This window comes from Acomys minous, assembly GCF_964271855.1.
Source record: "Acomys minous genome assembly, chromosome: 6".
NCBI classification, from domain to species: domain Eukaryota; kingdom Metazoa; phylum Chordata; class Mammalia; order Rodentia; family Muridae; genus Acomys; species Acomys minous.
This window is the reverse complement of record NC_140487.1, coordinates 107,753,233-107,764,086: the sequence shown is the minus strand read 5'-3', so window position 1 is coordinate 107,764,086 and position 10,854 is coordinate 107,753,233. Positions and strand designations below refer to the sequence as shown.

At 52.0% G+C, this 10,854-nt stretch overlaps 1 protein-coding gene across 1 annotated transcript in view; it reads left to right on the top strand.

Annotated features, from left to right (window-relative positions):
• The first annotated feature begins 6,888 nt into the window (after positions 1 to 6,888).
• Positions 6,889 to 10,854, top strand: part of EPB41 (erythrocyte membrane protein band 4.1) — a 154,869-nt gene continuing 150,903 nt past the window's right edge. The window contains exon 1 of the mRNA XM_084787466.1: positions 6,889 to 7,142. The gene's annotated coding sequence lies outside the window, so the exon portion shown is untranslated. The remainder of the gene's footprint in view (positions 7,143 to 10,854) is intronic.

The following is a 10,854-nucleotide window of genomic DNA, read 5'->3' as shown; positions in this document are numbered from 1 at the left end:
GCTGTGAGCTACCACGTGGGTGCTGGGACTCTGTTGGGATAATCTGATGTATTTTGACGTTAATTACAACTTCCTGTCTCTGTGACCCAACTTTTTTTGTTTAATAAAAAGCCATCGCACCTGGGCAGGGCAGGAGATAGGTGGGACTAGGAGAGAGAGGAATTCTGGGAAGAAGAAAGACCGCCACCAGGAAAGGGAGAGAGACCTGAAGGGAAGAGAGGAAGGCCGCCATGGGTTAGATGGAGGAGAAGCACGTGGCTGGTGACGTGGATGGAGAATCAGGCCCAGATAAAAAACATGAGCAAGTATTTGGGATTATGGATGGGAGGTAGTTTAGAGGATTGATATCTGTCCTGCCCAGGTTAACCAAGGCTAGTTTAAAATATAACAAGTGTCTGTGTCTTAATTGATCACTAGCCGGGCCTGCTGATAATACATGTATTTTAAAATAGGACTCGAACCCAGGTCCTCTGAAAGAAGAAGTGCTCTTAACCACTGAGCCATCTCTCCAGCCCAATAAAAATACATGTTAACAAAACACCTCAGATCCTAAGCTTACAAAACAGGCTATATCTCAGTACCCCCCCGCCCTTTTTTTTTTCTTTTTGTTATTTAGGATGGAATCTTACGATGTGGCTCAGACTGGCTTCCTTCGTGTTCTGAGTGGAGAAAAAAAAAAGGGGGGGGGGGGAAACTCAACAGGTCTGTGCTCCCGTGTGAAGTTCTTTCTTAGTGGGAGGAAGCTCAGGGGTTCAGCGTGCAGTTTAGACTGATATTAACTTTATGACAGCCTCATGCCTCAGCATTCAGAGGTGCTGAGATTACAGGCATGAGACACTATGTCTGGCTGTATATTTTTTTCTTTCTCCTTTTTCTTTGTTTGAGACAAGAATCTCACTGTGTACAATGCTGCCTGGGTAGACCAGGCTGTCTGGGAACTTGCCCGTGATCCTCCTGCCTCTGCCGCCTGAGTGTTTGGCGTGACAGGAGTGTGCCAGTGTGCCTGGCTCTAGTCTTTCTCTTAAAACAGACCCCTAAACAAGCTACCTACCCTACAGTCTGGACTCTGCCTGATACTCATTCCCCCAGCCCACCTTCTCCTGCCTCTTTCTCCCCTCTAGTGTTGTGATGCTGGAGAAAAGCCCAAACTCGAGGCCTCTTGCTTACTACCCACATGCTGTCACCGAGCTAAACCCCACCAAGGGCACTTAGAGAAGAGCGAAGGAACAGAATAATGACCTTCATTTAGTGACTCTTAGCAAGTTGTGCAATCTTGCTGTGCAACCCAGGAAAGTCTCTCCTGAAAGTCCCCACCCAGCAACCCCTACGTCTAATCCTTTTATAGGGGTGAGATCCTGGCCACTAATTCCTGGCAGCCAGGGAGGCTCAGCTCTGTGCCTCGGCCCCTTCATCCTCATAACACTAGGTGGCGCCAAACACCGTCTTTTCTTCTCCCTGGATTTTTGAAGGGCGGGGCGTCTCAGCACCTTTTCAAGGATCGTCTCATCTTTCGGGTTCTCCCAGCACATTCCTGTGCTGTCCTTAAGTCTTGCTGTTAGCATTCTGCTTCAGTCCACCTTCCTTTTTTTTTTTTTTTTTTTTTTTTTTTTTGATTTTTCGACACAGAGTTTCTCTGTGTTGCCTTGGATGTCCTAGACTCGCTGTGTAGACCAGGCTGGCCTCGAACTCTCAGTCCCAAGTGCTGTGATCAAAGGCGTGCGCCCAGGCCAGTCGGACTACTTGTAATATCATTGCTTACCTGCCACGGGGGGCGTGGCCCTGCCCAGGGCCATATAAAAGGACAAACCAATCCACGTGGCCCCCTCTCTTACCCCTCTTACTTATCTCTCTCTACTCCTTCTCCCCCCCCCCTTTCTGCTTACTCTTCCTGTCTCTGTCTCTCTCTGGGGTACCCCTTCCCCCTTTCCTTCCCCCCCATGCTCATTTAATAAACCTCATATAATACAATATCTGTTGCCTGGCATCTTATTATCTTATCATCTTATTTTCTTTTTATTAATCATAACACCTGCTCCAGCAGCTTTAAGGGAGGTGTTGATGAGCAGGTCACTTCCTTCCATTTTACTATGAAGCCAGGTGCCTCGTGGGAATAAGGGATGAGGCACCTGGCATCTCCAAACACCCCAGGACTCTGTCATCTTCCTCTCTTCCTCGGGCAGAAGCTCTCTTGGCAGGATTGGCACCAGCCCCACACTGCAACAAACCAGAGGGGCTCTCGGGCAGTGCGGCCTTTCAGAACTCCTCAGCGTGTGATGGTAAAGGGAAAGTCACCCTAACCACAATTTGCACACTCCCTGCCTTTAATCCCAACCTTTTTTTTTTCCTTCTAACATTCTTACTCTCCTACCTAGGGTTGGGAGGTTGGAAGGGAGGTCAAGGCATTTAAGAACCCTAAATAAAGTAGGTTTGTGAAAATTCTAAAGCCTACACCCACCTGCTCTTCCCAGGTTCTCACTGTGTCCTTCCAAGGGACAGTTGACCCCCTCACCCACCAGCAAATCTCCTTCCCCCAATGGCTGCCACACCCCCATAGACTGAGTGGTCCCACTCCCGAGCCATCCCCAAAGCTGTCTTTCTGAGCCTGGGACCTGGCATCCAAGACCTTTCTACACACTGGTTTCCTGACTTGCTCTGTTTTAAAGTTATGCCAAACCATCCTTTGTTCCGGGAACACAACATTTTTACCACTGCCCTATCTTTGAGTTCTTTGTGCTGGCGGCTCCTCCACGTGGAATGTACTTTCCCATCCCTATGTGGTGAGTTCATCCTACAAACTCTAGCTGGGAGGAAGGTCACCTCCTACAGATGGAGCCGCAGTGCCTTCCCAGCTCTGAGTACACACCTGTTCAGGGCTGCCCTCACAGGAGCCCTGAGTCACAGCAGGGCTGCGCAGAGAGTAGCTTACAAATGCTTTCTCTTCTAGTGACTGCGGGGTGGAGGGTGTGGGAAAGGCAGCCGGGCTGTGAGAGCCATTATGTCATTTGACTGATAAAGAGACAGGCTAAGAGGAAGCCAGATTCCCAAGAGTGGCAGAGGTGGGATTTCAACTGCAGCTGATTAGAGCTGCCTCAGGCTGGAGTTTCTTTCCTCTTTCTCAACATGCCTTTGACCTGGTGGAGTTCCTCTTTCTACTCCTAGACCTAGCAGGGTATTGGTCAATCTTTCTGTTTATTGAGCTAATGGCTTTTAGTTTTTGTTTTTTGAGACAGGGGTTTTTCTGTGTATCCCTGGCTGTCCTGGACTCACTTAGTAGAGCAGGATGGTCTCGAACTCACATCGATCCACCTGTCTCTGCCTCCCAAGCGCTGGGATTAAAGGTGCGCGCCACTACGTCTGGCTGTTTTTTTTTTTGTTTGTTTGTTTGTTTGTTTTGTTTTCTAGACAGAGTTTTTTGGAAGCTTCTTAGCTTCATCTTGAATTCATTGTGTAGCCGAGGATGATCTTGAATTCCTGAATTCCTGGTCCTCCTGCCTTCACCTCCTAACTGCTAGGATTGCAGGTGTGCACTACCACATCTGGCAGGTTCTTACCCCCTCCCCGCCATGTGTGTGTGTAGGGCAGAGATCAGTTTGTGGGGCTTGGTTCTCTCTTTCCACCTTGTGGGTGCTGGGGAATCTAACTCAGGCATGACCTTTGCCAGTAAGCCAGTTGGCAGGGTAAGCCCGGCCACCTGGCAGGGTAAAATCTTTGTTTGTTTGTTTGTTTTGAGACAGGGTAGGCAAAGGCTATGGCTTCCTCTTAAGCAACGTTCTTGCCTCAGCCTCCTAGGAGATATACTATGACTAGAGACCCAGGAATAACTTCTTGTTTGTTTTTGCTTTTGAGACAGGATCTCATAAGCCTCTAGGCTGGCCTTGAACAGAGTCTCCTGCCTCAGCTTCCCAAGTGATGGTATTGTAGATATGCTACCAAGCCTGTTTTCTTTTTCTTTCTTTTTTTGTTTTTTGTTTTTTTTCTTTGCAAATAGCCAGGGGATGCTTTGTTGATCTGTCGTGATAGGGTCTACCAAGCTCTATTGAGCTGCAGACCTTTTTTGTTTGTTTGTTTTGGTTTTTTGAGACAGGGTTTCTCTGTGTAGCCTTGGCCGTCCTGGACTTGCTTTGCAAACCAGGCTGACCTTAAACTCACAGGGATCCGGCCTGCCTCTGCCTCCCGAGTACTGGGATTAAAGGAGTGCGCCACCACACCCAGCTCTTTTTGTTTATTTGTGTGGTTTTTTTTTTTTTTTTTTTTTGAGACAGGGTTTCTCTGTGTAGCCCTGGTTTTCCTGGACTCGAATTGTAGACCAGGCTGGCCTCGAACTCATAGGGATCCACCTGCCTCTGCCTCCCAAGTGCTGGGATTATAGGCGCGCGCCACCACTGCCCAGCCAAGGCTGTTTTCTTTGTTTTTGTTTTTTATTTTGTTTGGTTTTTTTTTGGGGGGGGTGTTAACTTTCAATAAAGTATTCAATGAAGTTCTGTTGACAAAACATGTTCCCGTATATGTATAACCACATGTTCCCACCTTCCCCCCATGTCTATTCCCTGGCCACTTTATCACTCAGCTCACGCCCCACTTGGAACTGAGGATGGCACTCAGGCTCTGACAGGATAAGGAGGCTCAGACTTTCTCAGAAGAAGCTTCTGACACAAACAGGGCCCGCCCCCCCCCACACCTCCCCCAACCTTATCAGTTGCCCACAGGCCCCAGCAAACTGAGCCTTCAACCTCCAGAGGAGGAAAGCTGTGTCCTGCCTGTCACCTTGGCAGTTATTTCAGAACTGTGTGACTGTATATTGTCACTTCAGCTCTCTGAGCTTCAGACCCTTCTGACTGGAAGAACTCAGTGATTTAAAAACCAGCAGACAGACGGTCACGGCTGGATGCGGTTGTGCACACCTGTAATCCCAGCATTCAAGGGAGGGCAGGGGCAGCCTGGTCTGCAAAGCCAAGGCTATACAGAGAAACCCTGTCTCAAAAACAAACAAACAAACAAACAAAAAAAAGTGAGCTGTCTCTTCAGGAGGTCACCCCTCACCGGGATTCTCTCAGGTAGGGCCCAAGGAAGGAGGAATTCCCTGGCAGAGGCAGTGACAGTAACCTATATCCCCACAGAGTAACTGAGAAGGCCTTGGTTGTTCGCATAGTGCCTTAATAGGAAACACACACAGGTCTCAGGGGCAGGGCAAAACTCCCTAGGTGGAGAGAGCCCAGGGTCAGGCAACCTAATTCTAGGACACAGAGTCATCCCCTGTACATAAACTCACACCCACCCTCCCCCAGCCTAAACCCCCAGTCCCAGTACACTGACAGGCGACACACAAGTTCACAAACACATTCTCAGATGTATTTCCCCGAGTACAAACTCACACATGCACAAAGGCACACATGCTTATCAGGCAGGGCCAGGCGCTGGTGTTGCTGAGTCACCCGCTAGCAAACCCCAACAGAGCTAGAGTCAGGAGTGGGTGCTGAGAGCTGAGGCCTCTTGTAGCCCTTTAGAATAACTCTGCCCAACCCAAGGCTGGGGGTTTCCTCCCCTCAGCCCTTAGATTTCGCGGGACGCGGGGGGGGGGGGGGGGGGGGAGGGACAGTTGGCAGGGAGCTGTTTACTGAGGCCAAATTAAAGAATTCATAGCCTGCGCTCTCGGGCATGCATGAATGAATACGCGTGGGAGCAATTAAAAAATAATACTGGATCCATGATTGAATATTTGCATATGTATTTTTTTTTCCGCTCTCACTTAGGCAGCACAGTAATTCTTCGTAAGGCTGGTGCAACAACGTGTTCTGCCCGCGAGGCGAAGCGGCTCGCCCACTGGCTCAAACTGAGTTAAGCACAGTCTCCAGCCAAGCTTTGACCAATAGCCGGCACTACCACGGATAGGCAGGAGAGTCGAGTTTCCCCCGGGCTTGGGAGCCTGGAGGTATGTTCCAGATTTTTGTAGAGTGGTTCATCTAGCCAGTCTTGAGACATCCAGATTTCTGGTCAAAGGAGTCAAAAGACTTCTCTGGTGCCCCTGCGTGACCTTCCTTCATGGCAAATACTACAGGTCACCGAAACTCCGGAAGTTACTTGCCGTCCCGCGATCCTCAGTTTCCCCATTCATCCAAACAAGAGACTTAACTCTTCCGGGGGCTCCCTGGTCTGGTTTAACGGTTTTACCATCCTCTGAGTCCTCTGCATGAAAGGGGGATTATGTTTGTCCTCTGTGGGTGGGCATCCTAAAGCAGATTTGTCCTTAATCTCATGAAGAGCCTTTGAAATCCTGGGGTGCTTTAGTTCGGATGAGTCTACGCTGGGAGACAGCCGGCTTCCTGACCTTGTCACTGCGTGAGCAAGGGCAGGTCTGAAATGAGAAGGGGGGGGGTCTTAGGCCAGTGACCACATACACCCCTTCTAGGGTTGATGGGGCCAGATCATTAGGAGGGAGGAAGTCCCCGAGAAGAGGGACAAGGTGGGCACCAGAGAAGCCAGAATTCCAGTTAGTGGACACCTTCTTAGGTCCCAGACTTGGGACCGAACGGTGTTTAACAAAAGTCACTCATTCTCAAGGAAACAATAGGGGATTTTTAGCTGAGGAACCTCAGATTCAGATTATTGGCTTGCTCAAGGTGACACCGAACGACATAAGGAGACAGGTGATCCAGGTAAGTTGTACGTCAAGGTCACTTCCTTAACTAACTCCCCCTAGAACAAACCCCATTCCAACCTAACGCCTTAGGGTCAGCACCACGTGGCAAATTGCTTTATACTTTTGCAACACGACGTCAGCGACCACACCAGCCAATCCAGGAACTCCATGCTTCCCCTCCCCTGACCGCTCTGGGTCTATCAGGAGCTGCCTTAGGCTGGGCGTCCCGGCCTGGCCGCACCTGCAGCTCCCGCCCCTTCCCGGTTGCGACAGTCGGGCTGCTGTGCTTGGGTCCTGCCCGCCGCACCAAAGATTGGCAGTAGTCTGCACCAATTAGAGGACCTCCCGAGGGGAGGGCGGGGCCTCGCATCAGAGTTGCCCTGTCAGTGCAGGTGGAGGCCCCCGGTGGGGCAAAGTGGCAGGAACCTCTTAAAGGGAGAGAGCCGCGGAGAGCGAGGACGCGGCCCGGCCCGGCCCGGCCAGGTCCCTGCCCTGTGCAGCTCAGGTGAGCCTGGACCGCCTTAGGGGGTGGCCCCCCGGTGCCTGGGAGGGACAAGGTGCAGGACCCAGAAGCCGGCACCCAAGGGCCCCGGCCGTCCCGGGAGCGGCGAGCCGAGGGTCACGGGATCCCGGGCGGGGGTGCTGGAAGTCTTGGGCTGCATGCTCCGAACTTGAGGTCCCCAGGGTTCTGGAGTCTTAAAGTTGAGGGTGTGCGGGGCTCGCTCCGGAACTGGAGTCCTGTCCTGGGTGTCCACAGCAGGTCTGGGCGCTGCGGCGCAGCCCCACCCTGTGCGCCAGCGTGCCTCTGGCGGCCCATAGGGCGGTGGGAGGGGGACCCCGGGAGCCCAGCTCCGGTCCTTACGTAACTGAGTTTCCGGACCCCGGGACCCGCGAGCTGTGGCCCCAGCTCGGGCGGCGGTCAGGGTGGCCCTCGGGTCGCCACCCGGACGCGCACACTCGCATCCAGGCTGGACTTCCTCTGCTTCAGGTCCCCTGGGTCTGTCCTGGCTTAAGGCTCCTACTCTGTCGTCTCTGGGTTCCCTGCCTCACATATTTCCCTGTTTCCCAAGAGTTGTCCTGGTCTTCCACCCTCACTTTCCAGCAGGCCCCACCTCTTTGGGGGAGGACCGGACCCTTGCAACCCTACGGGCTGGAGGCGGGGACTTAGTCCTAGGGACCCCAGGCCAAGAAGGGCGAAGGGCGGACTCTACCCTCATGGCTCGTGTAGGGCCCTCGGATTCCCCCTGGGAGGGAATGGCTGCATTTAAAAGATCCTTGAACTGCAACAAGGCAGAAGATAGTCCCTTCTAGTCGCCGCAGAGCCTTCTACTAAACGTAGAGGCTTTGGGAGAATGGCTGCTTGAGGTGGCCTTTAGAGCGGCAGGGTTTCCCAGGGATAGTAGATTAGTGCGAAGTCAGGGTCAAGTCCTCAGCTGCTGAGAGGGAGAGGGAGAGGCCAGAGCACTGTCGCAGAACTGCCCCCCCCCCCAACACTTTTGTAAATTCTTGTCTTCAAGTCTCCAGCTGGGGCACAGGCCTGGAGGTCCATGCTGGGGGCGGGGGTGGGGGTCGGGGACGGAGGAAGAAGGGAGTTAGAAACAACAGAGGTCGGAGACAGACACCTCAGAAATAACTCTTCAGTGGCAGCGGTGGCACCTGCTGCTGTTAGGTGCACAGAGGCTGAGGTGCTGTAGCAGTTGGGAGGTGGGAATTATTGACTGTGGGGGTGGGGGAGGGAGGACGCAGAGGGAGATACAAGGTCCTGGAAGAAAGGGAACCAAAAACTATAGGGGGATGAAGAGGGAAGGCAAATATCAGTACCACACAGATTTTGCACTCGGAAGAACTCGGTTTGTGTCCCAGTTCAGCTGTTACTGCGTGACCTTACGTAAGTCACGTCACCTCTCCCAGCCCCCTTAGTCATTTACTCTGGACCTTAGAGGCCATAGCAGAATCCAATGAAGCATTAAGGATGCTGCGGTCAGATTGGTAGCTGGTGTGAGAACAGGCCTGTGTGTGTGTGTGTGTGTGTGTGTGTGTGTGTGTGTGTGTGTGTGTGTGTGTGTGTGTGTAGGGGTGTGGTTTAAGAAGGGAATGGAGCCAGAAACCCCTATGTATACAGGGGATTCAGCCTGGGCCTGCCAGGTTCCAGCAACATGGGGTTTGGGTGGAGTGGCTGGATGTGTGGGTGACACCCCACACCTCACCGTCCCTTGATCAACACATCCTCCTGATCAACACAGCCTCACGCGGTCTAGACCAGGCTGGCTTCCCTCTGTAGGCCCTCTGGGTGCCAACAGAAGCCCCCAGTACTCCCGGGGTGCCTCACCTATAGGCCAGTGGGAATGAGGAGAGCCAGAACCCCGTCTCTGCAGAGTGGACCCTGGCCAGGAGCCTGGCTGGCTGTGTTCAACAGGAATATCCCAGGCTGGCTGGGAAAAATGCTGACGCGGGGGCAGGCCCGGCTCTGTGAGCTGGAGCTAGGCCCAGCTGTTAGAACCTGGGTGCAGGGTGAGATGGAGGTTACGGTGGGAGTCAGGAGGGAAGACACAAGGAGAGAGGCCTAGAGGAAACTCATAGGCTGAAGCCAGAAAACCTCATTTGGTTATTTCTTAAGCCTCCTGAGAGCCTACTGTGTGCTATACAGTTCTAAACAGTTCTGTTTCCCAGCAACAGAACCGGAGAGGGTATATATACATAAGCCTCAGAGCCGAGGTAGGGGTGGCTGAGATCTGTTAGGTTTACAGAGTGAGCTTTGTATAACAGGTAGGTAGGAGTGTGTGTGTGTGTGTGTGTGTGTGTGTGTGTGTGTGTGTGTGTGTGTGTGTGTTTCAGAACTTCCCCAGGGCCTTAGCTTAGGTTTCTCACAGTGCAGGAGTCTGTCAGTCTGTCCTTTCATAGTCTGTGGGCCAGGTACTGTCCCGCCTGGTTCTCAGTTTCCCTCTATAATATAGTGAGGGAAATGAGCCTAGTCTGCGTGTCTGTCAGTAGCCATTGCTATTGCTTCCTGTATTGGTGACTTTTGGCAGGAGAAAATGGTTTTACCTCAGGAACTGATTTAGAGTTTAAGTCTCAGACCGTGGGAGGAGACAGAATGGCCTCAGATCGGGGGTTGTGTGGGGTGAGCCCTGTTTTTTTGGCTTTGTTCTCTAATTCCCTAGTGCCATTGCCCGTTTGCTCTTCTAAGTTATTGTGTACCATTGACAATGGTCATCTTTAGCACCTCGTGAACAATCACCCTTGTTTCATGGAAGTTCATGGGGGCACATTGACTTGGCCAAAGCCACACAACTATGAAAGTGGCTGATGTGGGATTTGAACCTAGAACCTACTACAAAGCTTCGTCTTCCCTAAGACACTGACGAAGCCTTCATTTCACAGTACTCCACCCATACTGAGGTGCTCATTCCTTAGAACTAAGCTTTGGAAATGCCGCATGGCTTCCAGATGGAGCTCTGAGCTCTGGGATGTTTAATCAGGGAGCTGGAAGCAGGCTGGAGAAAGAGAGAGGGGACACCCGTCGCTCAGGGCCCACTGATGTTTATTCAGAGCGCCATACCGACTCAGCAATCCAGGTGCAAGGGCTGGGCATTAAAAAGTGATCTCAGCCGGGGCGGTGGTGGCACACACCTTTTAATCCTAGCACTCAGGAGGCAGAGGCAGGTGGATCTCTGAGTTCGAGGCCAGCCTGCTCTACAAAGCAAATCCAGGACCACCAAGGCTACACAGAGAAACCCTGTCTCGAAAAACCAAAACAAACAAACAAACAAACAAACAAAGTGATCTTGCGTCTACTTCGGGCCTCCATTTCCTCATTTGTAAAATGTGGATTTGAGTGATTGCAGACACCCTTTGGTGACTGAGCGATGGTTACTGGCTGAGGTCAGCTATAGGAACAGAAGAGGGGTCATAGTGCCAGTGACTGAGCCAAGAGAGGTGGTTTCAGGAGCAGCTTGCATCATGCTAAGCTGGCTGTTTGACAGTAACATTTTCAGATGAAAGCGTTCAAAGGCTTGTCTGGGCACTGCAGAGACCCAGTGAGGGAAAGGAAGGAAGATCTAGAGAGCACAGTCCCAGTGGACCAAGGCTTGGACCACTTCTCTGGGCTTGGCGAGCCAAATGATGCCACCAAGGACACCAAGGAAGGGAGTCCCTTCACCCTCTATCCTTATATGGTGGCTGGTCAGTTTTCAGTCCAAAGCTGCAGTACTGGGTGT